Raw genomic sequence first — 12666 nt, forward strand, 5'->3', positions numbered from 1 at the left:
GAATCTGGCAGATAGCTGAGGTACCACTGCTGTTATTGAGTCATTTCAGTCACGCCCAACTCTTTGTGGCTCCATTTGGGGTTTTCTTGGCAAAGATCCTGGAGGGGTTTGCCATTTCAATAATCTTAATGCTGAAGACTTACGAGTACACGTCAATTCAGTTTTCAAAGTTCCTTTCTCCCTCAGCAGCACATGCAGTATCAGTCAGTCAATCACAGTTAATTCATGTGCACTGTATAGCAGAAAAATTAAATGCTTTGATGCCAAAGAAGTAAGATAGGGTTCTTGTAATGGAATTATATATAATTTAACTTATAATTCAGTTGCAGGCATGTACATGTACTTAACATTTACAAAACAAGGTAGAAAATAAATACAGGGTAATGGATAAAGTAACCAAAAAAGAAAAGAAAAGAAAAGAAAAGAAAAGAAAAAAGAAAAGAAAGCTCTTACTAACTACTCCAAGAGAAGAGGGGGTTAATCAGAGGAAGTTACCTGGAGAGAAATTTAGAGGCAGGTTTTGATTAAATTCAGTCATGTGGTTTTTTTTTAATTGGTCAGAGAATTATAGGATCATAGATCTATAAAAGGAGAGGACCCAACTCCTTTATTTTACAGATGAGAAAACTGAGGCCCATATAGGTTAAGTGACTTGCCTAAGCTTACACAGTAAGTATCAGAAGCAGGATTTGAACCCAAGTCCTCTAATGCCAGAGGGAAGGATTTGTCCACTCTATCATACTACCTCACTTAAGGGAGTCTACTCTGACAGAAGAATAGGGAATAATAAAAGTTATGTATATGAAGGGCAATGACAGCGAGCAGTTTTGCTTGAAGTGTACAGTCCATGTTGCAAAATAATAAGGAATAAAGTTTGTGATGTCAAAGGTCTTTGCTGCAGGCTTGACTTTGGGGAAAGGGAAGAGGTCTTAGGAAGAAATGCCGGGTGGGCAACATTCAGCTAAATGTTAGCTAATGATTTTCCTAATGATTATACTCCTGAACCTCTAAGTGGTGTGCCCATGCAATCATGGGCACAATAAGACTTAGACAAAGGAACACACACAAGACAGTCACAAGGAAACACAACACAGATGGGTGCAAAAGAAAAGGCTCCTGGAAAATCCTGGGTCATCGTGGTTAGGCTAGATCACTGCTTTAGGAATATCTTCCCAGGCTTTCTCTTGCAGCAGCTACTGATGTACCTTGAAAGATGAAAGGACAAATTTAGAAATGTGAGTGTTCCTCCCTGATCCACTTTCCCTTAAGTATTCCTAGCTAATCACTACCCTTGCCTGGCCCCCAGATACTCACCATTGCACATCCACTACCTATAGGAGCATAAACAAGGAAATCTTCTAACTATACTCCCTATTAGTATTGATAGGTAATATGATTTACAGAGATTAGGTGACTGACGATGGATAGGTAGATAGATAGATAGATAGATAGGTAGATAAAATTTATTAAGTATTTACTATGTGCCAGGTGGAGTCAGGATAACTCATCTTCCTGAGTTCAAATCTGGCTTCAGACACTTAGTGGCTGTGTGATCCTGGACAAGTCACTTAATCCCATTTGTCTCAGTTCCTTGTCTGTAAAATGATCTGGAGAAGGAAATGACAAACCACTCCAGTATCTTTTCCAAGAAAGTCCCAAAAGGGGCCATGAAGAGTCAGACATGACTGAAGTGACTGAAAAACAATGTGCCAGGCACTGTGCTGAATGCTGAGTGTACAAATAACATCCATGCTAGATGGTACCTGCTCTCAAGCATCTTAATGAAGAAAGATAACACAATAAAGCAGAACTGGAAATTTGGGATAGGGGGTGTGTGCCACACAGGAGATGGCGTGGCCTAGAGATATCTGAGAAGTGATCCAGAAGCCTGGTACCTGGCAAGAAAAGACCTAATCTGGCCTATAAAATCCCAGGAGGTTCCAAGGGCAGACCATAGTTTTCTATTACAGAGAGAGTAGAGAGGATGTCCCAAGTGTAGACTGCTCCACTAGAGATATCCAGAAAGTTTTCCTGAGGAGCAGTAAATGATGGGGGAGCTTTCAATGTCAAGCAAAAGAATTTGGACTTGATATTTTAACTTAAAGGGTTATTCTCTCTATTGTGAGTCCTTAAGAAGATGTCGCTCAAAAAAAAAGCTTATTATATAATTTGACTAGAACTGAGATTTCATTCCCAATCAGGCAAATACCCCGTTAGTGTAGATCAGCATTTGCTCTTCAACTCATGTTGGAGAATTTTTTTATGATACTAGGAGGTCAAGGGTCACACAAGCAGCTTGTGTCAGTGGTAGGTCTCCCTTTGTCCAACAGTTCTCTATCCTCTCTATCAGTTAAGCCATGCTTTCTCTCCTCCCTCAAAAGAGCAATTAACTATGGTCAGTTCAATACAGTTCAATTTAACAAACATTTATGAAGTACCTATTATTGCACAGAACTGTGCTAGGGACTGGGAATGCAGAACCAGATATGAGGCAGGGCCCCAATGTCAGGATCACAATCCAAGAGTGTAAATATAATAAAAGTTTGCCCCCAAGTAGCAAGAAACTTTTTGAGTTTCTCCACTGCAGGATGAAACTATGCCAAGTCCTCTTTATTGCATAGAGATCGCATTTCCTGATTATTATACTAATGGAGACAGTCTTCACCGCTAATTGTTGTCTTTCCTCCATCTTGTTCCTGTAGGAGATAACGCCCATACACCTGGCCGCTGTCACTCTTTATGGTCACCTGCTCTCTTTTGTCGATAAAAACCTCTGTTTGTGGATCAAGTAGAGAAAAGCTTGGGCTCACTTCTGATCCTTCTTAAAGACAATGACCCCCGAGTAGTCAAAACAATTGAGTATTGTTGGAAATGGGATAGCCAGGCTCAGTTATTCAGGACCAGGCTTCTTTTGATCAAGGACCATAATAACTTCTCCTGCAGAGGCCCTCCAATGTCCCCAGTGGTTCAATCCAATTCAATGAGAATTTATTAAGGACCTAGTCTGTTCCAGGCTAGGGGATTCAAAGATGAAAATGAAACAGTCACCAAACTCCAAGAACTTACATTCTGATGTTTAAGTAGAAAATGTAAGTAGATAATTAAATACAAAATATATACAAAAGTATGCAAAATGATGTCAAGAGGAAGAGAGTCCCAATAGCTATGGAGAATTCTGAGAGGACTTGCAGACAAAAGTTGTGTTTTGAAGGAAGCTTGGGATTGTTTGAAGTGGAAATAAGGTGGGACTACATTCTAGACATGAGGAAGCACCTATGCAAAGTCTCAGAGGTAGGAGATGATCGGATGACCATGTATAGCCAGTTTGGCCAATAAAGAGAGAATGAAGGAAACAGTAGGTGTAAATCATTACTTTAGAGGGATCTAAACAGGCAGCTAGGTGGCACAGAAGTTAGAGTGCTGGGCCTGAAGTCAAGAAGAGTCTTCTTCTTGAGTTCAAATCTGGCCTCAAACACTTCTTAGCTGTGTGATCCTGGGCAAGTCATTTCATTTTGCCTCATTTTCCTCATCTGTAAAATGACCTGGAAAAGGAAATGGCAAACCATTCCAATAACTTTGCCAAGAAAACCCCAAAAATGGGGTCATGGAGAGTTGGACATGACTGGAAAATGACTGAATTGAAAAATGTAGACAGAGGATTTTGTGTTTCATCCTGAAGGCAATTGTGAGCCATTAAAGATTTTTTGGTCCAGGAGTCAAAATCAGGTCTCTCCTGATTTCAAGTCTTTCTCCTCTCAATCAATGAATAAGCCTTAGCAACTATGTGCTAGGAACTTGGCATGTAAAAGCAAGAACTAAATAGCCCTTGCCCTCAAGAAGCTTACATTTTACTCAGAGGAAATTAAATGAACACATACAAGCACACATAAATATCTATGAAGTAATTCACGGGAAAGAGGGGAGGACATGTTAGGATCAGTAATGTTCTCATCTAAGAACCTTACTATGAAAAGATCTAGAGATTCCAAGAGGTAGATATTAGAATGGCATGTACTCCATGCATAGAAAACACTGTAAAAGTAGAGAGACAAGAAATGAATGTCATGTGTGAGGGAACAGCAAGGAGTCCGGTTTGGCTAGAACATAGAATGTGTGAAGGAATAATTCACAAAACTAGAAAAATCCTCTGGGGACAAATAGTGAAGGGTTTTAAATGCCAACCAAAAGTACTTGTATTTTGCCCTTGGAATCCCTTGGAACATTCTGAGCAGGAGAATAATGTGATTGCTTATATTTTACATATAGTTAGCTATACTTTAAGGATATCACTTTGGGGCAGCTAGGTTGATAGAGTGGATAGAGCACTGGCTCTGGAGTAAGGAGGGCCTGAGTTCAAATCTGTCTTCAGACACTTACTAGCTGTGTGACCCTAGGCAAGTCATTTAACTCCAATTGCCTCAAAAAAAATATCCCTTTGTACATAGTAACAACAATATTGTACTTATGAACAATTGTGAATGACAGCTATTCTCAGCAATACAGGGAACCAAGACAATCCCAAAGGACTCAAGATGAAATATGCCATCTGCCTCCAAGGAAAGAACTGATGGTGTCTGAATACAGATCAAAGCATGTCTTTCTTTCTTTTTCTTTCCTTCCTTCCTTCCTTCTTCCTTCCTTCCTTCCTTCCTTCCTTTCTCTCTCTCTCTTTCTTTCTTTTCTTCTCTTTCTTTCTTTCTTTCTTTCTTTCTTTTCTTCTCTTTCTTTCTTTCTTTCTTTCTTTCTTTCTTTCTTTCTTTCTTTCTTTCTTTCTTTCTTTCTTTCTTCCTTCCTTCCTTCCTTCCTTTCCTTGCTTTCTTCCCTTTTTTGTTCTTTTTCTTCTAATTTTCTTCCATAAAATGAATAATATGGAAATGTTTTACATGATTGCACATATATAACCTATATCAGATTGTTTACTATCTCAGGGAGAGGGGAGGAGAAAGGAGGGATAACTTTAGAACTCAAAACTTTTTTTAAAAAAAGAATGTTAAAAAGTTGTTTTTACATGTAATAGAGGAAAAAATTTTTAAAATTTTTAAAAAATCAAGAATATCTCTTTGCTGTGTGGAAGATGGATAGTATGAATTACATCAGTATGTAAGCTCCTTAAGGATAGGGATTATTATTATTATTAATTCATTCATTTATTTATTTGTTTATTTATTTATTTGTTTGCTTGATTGCTTGCTTGCTTGCATCCCCAGGGTTTAGCATCATGCCTGGCACATAGCAAGGGCTTAACAAACACTTGCTGATTGATTGAACAACTATTGCAATAGTTGCCATACTGCATATCATATTACTTTCAGTAACTAGGTTGTTGAATTCCCTGACACAGAAATTCTACTTCTTTCAGAGTTCCAGAATTGTGCTTAAGGATTGTTCTTCATTCCTCTGATCAGAGCCACTTAGGGAATTCTTAAAGAATCTTCAACCTGAGGGAGAAATCAACTTTCCCCATTTTTATGGCAAAGTCTACGATCTCCTGGTAAGTAATCATGCTTGATTTAACTCTATAGGACTGACGATGTTTGTGGAGAAGAGAAGGGAAGAGTTATGGGGAATGGCAGAATTAACCCTATTTTATTCAGCAGTAATTTTGCCATAAATATCATGAAACTGTACTAAATGAGAATGAGTAACCCATCCAGGAAATCATTTGATCATCATCTATTGCTACGCATCTTTTAATTAATTAACATTTTGAAAACAATAGAAAACAGTATCCTAGAAGGTTAAGTAACTACCAGAGACTTGAATTGTTTAGAGCTACTACTCACTGTTAACATCAATCAACCACCAAAGAGTATTTATTACTCTAATGTTTAATTACTCTGTTTCAGAACATGGGGTAGGGGAACTACAAAGAAGGATAAAAAGTGGTTTTTCTTCTCAAGAACTCACCCTGTCTGGTATATAGTAGGTGACTAATAAATGCCTGTTGACTGGTTGGTTGATGGACTCTGTTGTGCCTGACTCCTTATGACCCCATCTGAGATTTCCTTGGCAAAGATACTGGAGTGGTTTGCTATTTCCTTCTCCAAATCATTTTAGAGATGAAGAATTGAGGCAAACAGGCTTAAATGACTTGCCCCGGGGTCCCACAGCTAGTAAGTATCTGAAGACAGATTCGAACTCAGGGAGAGGAGTCTTTCTGACTATAGGCTGGGCTCTCTACCTATCTCGCTGTCCACTGATTAACTCTAGTTAGGTAAATAAGACAATTGCAAATGAATGGAAACTATAGGGAGAATATATATATAATGTGTAATATATAATATATATATATATATAAAATATATATATAATATATAAGAATAATATATAAGGAAGAGTGCCCTAATAATTAAAACTATACAGAAATAGAATGCGCTACCTCATGAAGTAGTGAGTAGAGGTATTCAAACAAAGGCTGTATAAATACCTCTCCAGGATGTTGTAATGGTCCTCAAATTATAACTTACAGACCCCTGTGGATTCTCCACACTCTTGCTAAGAGGTCAAAACCACTGTCATAATTATGCTGAGTCATTATTTGCCTACTGATACTCCTTCCTTTTCTAACCACATATCTGTGTGTCTGGAATTCCTTCATATGCCTCAACCAAAACAATATATCACAACAGATAGAATGCCAAAGCAGATGTGAGAATCCGACTGTCTTCTATTAAACTACACATTAAAGAGATTTGCAAAAATATGTAAAGCAATGACACTCTTCACTATTTTTTAAATAATATTTTATTTTTCTCAATTACATGTAAAGACAATTTTAACATTCTTTTTTTTAAATTTTGAGTTCCAAATTCTCTCCCTCTCTCACCTCTCCCTTCCTAAGATGGTAAGCAATTTGACATAGATTATACATGTGCAATCATGCAAATCATATTTCTATATTATTCGTGTTGTCCTTTTACTTTTTTGTTTTGGAAAACATAGTTATTGCTTATTAAATATGCTATTTATAATCGCATGTAATTATTATTACCTTAGGTGAAATAATATATATTTTTAGATGTATCACTTATAATTTTTAATATGGTAAATACCAGTAGATATAACCCACATGAGCAAAAGCTGTTTAGTCCTCAATAATTTTAAAAGTGTAAAGAGATCCTGAGACCAAATAGTTTGAGAACTGCTATTGAAAAGTGATTCATGTTTCAGGTAGGATTTGGGCATGGTGCCCTCTATAGTACCTACCAATGGATAGTCTATAACTCTATGAAATAAATTAGATAACAGCAGGAGTATCCAGGAGCCAGTTTAAACCAGCTCACGAGAGCTAACTTTAAATGTGAACATCTATTTACACCTCATAAATCAGCAAATGTTACAAATCAGAGTTTATTTTATTATTTTGTCGACTGTCTAGACTTAAAGTGATGGGGGAAAATGTAATACTGATTAAACTTTAAAATGTTATGCTCACAATTTTCCCCTGGGGGAGTCAATTGTTAAATATTTCCCAGCACATCACTGGATAGTATTATTTTTTTTCCATTTTTTTTTTTAGTGAGGCAATTGGGGTTAAGTGACTTGCCCAGAGTCACACAGCTAGGAAGTATTATGTGTCTGAGGCTGCATTTGAACTCGGGTCCTCCTGACTCCAGGGGTGGTGCTGTATCCACTGCACCACCTAGCTGCCCCTAGATAGTATTATTGATAAAGAGGTAAAGTAATGATAAAAGGCCAGCCTCTGAGCCAATAAGATCCAGGTTTAAGTCCTGCCTCTGAAATAGTTACCCTTTCCACATCTTAGGGGCTGGGGGCACAAGGTAGAAGATAGAAAATCTGTGTAAAATTTTTTTGGCCCTCCCTTCATACCAGAGAAGTCTGAATTATTATGGTATTAGAAGATAAAACATCCTGATGTTATACAATACTAAACAAATATTTTATGCATTTCTGAGTTTCTAAACTTTTTCTGTGTTGTCTGCTGGCCTTTGTGCGTTGTCTGTGGCTTCCGCAAAAATCCCAAAAAATTCTCATTTCATTTCTTATGTCAACCCATGATATAATGAAACTGTGATGGTGAAAGTCATGATGTGAAAGGGATAATTGTATACTATCTGTGTAGCCATAGGCAGGTCATTAAGCCATTCAGTTCACTCAGGCAACTCTTAGACCGTAAGTTACAAATGAATCTACACTGGTGGAGAGAATTTGGTACTAGGAGTTTGACACATGAAAATATAGGTTCAGATTCTGCTGTTCTTGCAAAAAAAAAAAAGTATAACAATAACAATGATTAAATGCTCAGTTGTGTGGTATACACTAAAAAAATACTGTAAAAGTTCAGGTGGAAATGAACTTATTGAGGTCTGAAAGACTTTATGGAAGATGTAGGATGTAAGCTGGAGGATGAGTAACATTTACATAGATGGAAGGAAGAAGGAAAAAGCATTCCTAGCAGAGGGAACACAATCAAAAACATGGAGATGAGAATTAGCATATTATTTTTGGTGGATAGTAAAAGTCCAGGTCAAATGATAAAAGGGTATGCGATGATGTAGAATTGTTGTTTGTTTTTTTAAGGATGGGGCTCCACTGATTATTTCACCCCACTTAAAAGTAACTATTTGTGTTAAGTAAGAACACTTCTTGCTTGAACCATTCAATCAGAACTGATTGTGAACATGGTCTGTATCACTCCTTGAATCAATAAAAGGTGTTACAGGCCACTTCAGAAGGGGTCACTTATTTTTGTCTACTGCCTTAATAAACTAGCCAGTGGCTGGTATATCCAGGAAACTGAATTTGGAATATCTGTATGTATCTTCTAGATGGAGGAAAATGAAGACGAAACATTAATGTTGAAAGCAGCATCAGCCGCTGAGATCTGCTGTGAGCAAAAAAACTTTCTTTCTGAAAATAACCAAAAAGTAGGGTTGATTCTAGGAAAAATTGTGAAGCAGACCATGTGTGTTTTTGGTGCCCTGAACTCTTCCCACACACAGAAAGCAGAATGTTTTTTTTAAAATACCATTGAGAGGTACATCAACATTTGAGAATGGAATTTCCTAGGTGAAATAAAAATTTATCTTCAAGAGCAAGTTTTTATAATTCAGTCAATCACCAAGTATTTAGTAAGAGTCTACTAGAAGTATGCTAGGCATTGGGGATACATAGGCAAAAATGAAGTATCCTCTCCTTCAAGGAGTTTATTTTCTACTGAGGGACACAACATGTTCATGTAAAAGTGGACATAGAAGAGAATTCAGGTCTTCCTAGCATTAAGACCAGCTCTCTAGCCACTCCCTTATGCTCCCTATCAAAACATAATGTTGTAAGGTTGTCACTGGAATGATCAGAAAGGACTCGTATAGGAAGAAGCTACTACTTTACCTGAGCTTTAAAGTAAGCTAGGGATTCTAAGAGGTATAGATGAGAAAGAAGTGCATTCTAGGCATGAGGAATAATATATTGCCTGTGCATAGATATGGGAGATGGAATATTATGTAAACAAAAAAGGAAAAATGTCAAATGTTCTTTGTGAGGAATATCAAGGAGGCCAATTTGGTTGGTCCATAAGGTAAGTGAAGAGGAGTCATGTGATGCTGTCACCAGCAGAGAGGTCATAAGGTGATCTTCAAATCATTTTATGGGAATAAAAAGTCAAATGCCCAAAAGGATCACTGCTACCTTTTACTCACATTCCTTAGTCACATCTCTAGAGTGATTTGGTCCTTGACTGCTAAATCCAATCCAATCTGAGCATTTCTTAAGCACCTATTACATGCAAGGCACCGTATTCAGTTCTGGAGCCAAAACAAAGAAATAATTCCTCCTCTTGTTGTGTGGTCCTCAGGTTTCATGAAGCAACAGGATTTGAAAATCTGCACATCTGGGAGCTGTAAGGAGTTCTTGTATCTGTAAGTTCTTGTATCCAGGAGGCTAAATTCCTAGCACATACAGAAAAACTTCATCAAATCCCACTTATCTGTAATTGATGCTATTTTGATCCAGTTTGGGCTCAAGTTAAGTTTTTTACTCTCTTTGAATGAATGAATGATTCACTAAGCAAATCAAGAGAATGTATAAGACTGGAGGCGTTAGAGAAGAGGGCAGTATATTTAATCCATCTGTGGAGCAAGCTAGTATAAAGAATTGAACAATTTCTGCAGCACTGACTCACATACAGCTTGCCTGCGAGATCGCTTCTCTTGCAAATATTTCATGAGCAGTTTCAGTAGTTCAATAAGTCATGTGTTCACGAAGCAGTCATTGAATTCTTACTCTGGGCAACACTATGGAGATATGAATGTGAATAGGCCATAGTTTCTGAACTCAGGAGCTTACAGTTTAATAATGAAGGATAAGAAGAATAAACAACTCTTAATACAAGGGAAAATATGGTAAGTGCCATAGGAGAATAATAATGGAGGTAGTGTGTTTAGTGGAAAGAGAATTTGTTGTTAAAGGGTATGAGTTCAAACTCCAGCTCTGACTGCTTACTATCTGTGCAAATTTGGGTACCTCTCTGGGCCTCAGTTTCCTCATTGTAGATAAGGCAATTGGACTAGACAACCACTAAGACCCCTTGTAACTCTTCAACATATGATCCACATTAGTCATTGAAATAAACCTTAACGTCATCATCCAGGCCTACTAAATCATCTTGCTTTATCCAAAACCAAAGTTATATTTGTATTTCCTTCCAGGTTGTATATTATCTGTCCAATCTAAGAGTATTACTGATGGCATGAGACGTTATCATCACACAGCTGGGGCTAGTGGGTGACTGTAGGAACTTGGCTTTATATATTGGTTTGGAGGGGATACTTTGGGATGGGGGTGGAGGGGTTTCAGGGAAAAGGTGACAAGTCATATGCATGCTAAGTTTTTATTATTCTACACACTAGGCTATAGCCAAGTCCTGGATACAAGAACCTTGTGATGAAGACATACCCTGGGCCACCCCATAACGAAGAGGCTCCTACTCCAGATTCAGAAGAAGCTTTTCCAGCCCCTTCAGAAGAAACAGAATGGCCTTTGTGGCCCCTAGCAAGCTTTAGAGATTCCAGGAAGGCATGATGCCTGACCCATTCCCCAAAAACATTGAAGAAAAGAGGGATTAAGGGCCACCAGGTCAGGATAGGGGATTGTATAAATTCAGTTATCAAGGGGAAAATAATTGTTTGTTATTTTGATGATGCTTATATGAATTTAAATTATATCATTAAATATTAATGAATGATTGCAATTCTTTTCAGATTTTTTGCTTGAGGCAGCTGGCATAGTGGGTTTCATGCTCACAGATCTGGTTCAAATCCTACCCCTGACCCTTGCTCGTGTATTGCCCTGGCTAGAGCACTTATCTCCCTGTGATACTTATCTCCCTAAGTCTAGCTAGCAGTAGGGGTTAGTGGGGAGGGCAGTCCCTATAGTAAAGAAATCATAGATCTTCACCTTATACCTTCACACATAGCTTTGGCTGCCATAGTATAAAGAGTAATCAGTGCAGTAGGATCAGAAATCAGACCTAGAAAGTAAGGCAGGTGAAAGGTGATGATGGGCAAGAAGGGATTGTCTGTCTTGTCCTTTTTGCTCCATGATAATTACTGCTTACTAGCTATATTATTTGAACCAGACTTTCAATGGGCAGCAGAAGTCATCCATGGATTGCGTGCACAGCTGAACCCTATATTTTGGAATAAGGAAATATGGATTCTGTTCCCTTCATCATCCCAACCTCATGACCCTGAGTTTCCCTGCACATAATCGTCAGTATTCCATATTATAAATAATATCCTGCCTCATAACTATTTCACAGGTATAATTTGATTGTAGGATTGTCCATGACTGGTGTTTAAACAACTTAGTTAACTTCTTAAAGATATGTCATGTAACAGCAATATTGTTTTAAGAATGACTTTGAGCAAATAAGTCATTTTGACTTATAAATACCCAAATTAACTCTAAAGGACCTATGAAGAAAGATAACTATCTGCATCCAGAGAAAGAACTGATAAATAGAAGTATGTATAGAATAATATATATGTGTGTGTGTGTGTGTGTGTGTGTGTGTGTGTGTATTATATATGTACACACACATGCCTATTTGTGTGTAATGGTAGCCATCTCTAGGGTGGAGGGGGGAGAAAAAAGGAAAAAAATTTACAGGATAACTTCATTATATATTTAAAAGGAATAGCAAATTGTACATAATTGATTTGCAGTTTCACGTGCAATCTTTTTTTATTATACAAATTATGGAATTGCTTTTTTTATTCCATAAGTAAAAATTAAATACATTTTTAAAAAAATTTAAAAGAAGATATATCATGGTATGTGCAGGGTTTTTTTGTTTATTTTGTCAGTGATTTTTCAGTTTTTATTTGGTGACCCTACTTGAGTGCAAGCCAGCAACTTGTTAAAAAAGAAGATAAATGGACCCGGATAGGGTCTCACAGTGATCCACAATAGAAGGCCCTGGGGTCTGCAGATTATAATTTGAGGACCATTACAACATCTTAGAGAGTTATTTATGCAGCCTCTTTTTGAACATCTCTACTGATGAAACACTCACTACTTCATGAGATAACTCATTCTTTTTCTCTACAGTTTAAATTATTGGAGCATTCTTCCTTATGTAGATAAATATATTTTCCCTGTGGTTTCCATTCATTTTTCAATAATCTTATTTACCTAACTAGAGTC

The 12666-nt window shown here is 37.4% G+C and overlaps 1 pseudogene; it reads left to right on the forward strand.

The window, feature by feature from the left end:
• LOC110213555 (maestro heat-like repeat-containing protein family member 1) overlaps window positions 1-9882 on the forward strand; it is a 109905-nt pseudogene extending 100023 nt beyond the window's left edge.
• The last annotated feature ends 2784 nt before the right edge of the window (window positions 9883-12666 follow it).

Source organism: Phascolarctos cinereus, unplaced genomic scaffold, assembly GCF_003287225.1.
Source record: "Phascolarctos cinereus isolate Bilbo 61053 unplaced genomic scaffold, phaCin_HiC Scaffold_5;HRSCAF=322, whole genome shotgun sequence".
Taxonomy (NCBI): Eukaryota; Metazoa; Chordata; class Mammalia; order Diprotodontia; family Phascolarctidae; genus Phascolarctos; species Phascolarctos cinereus.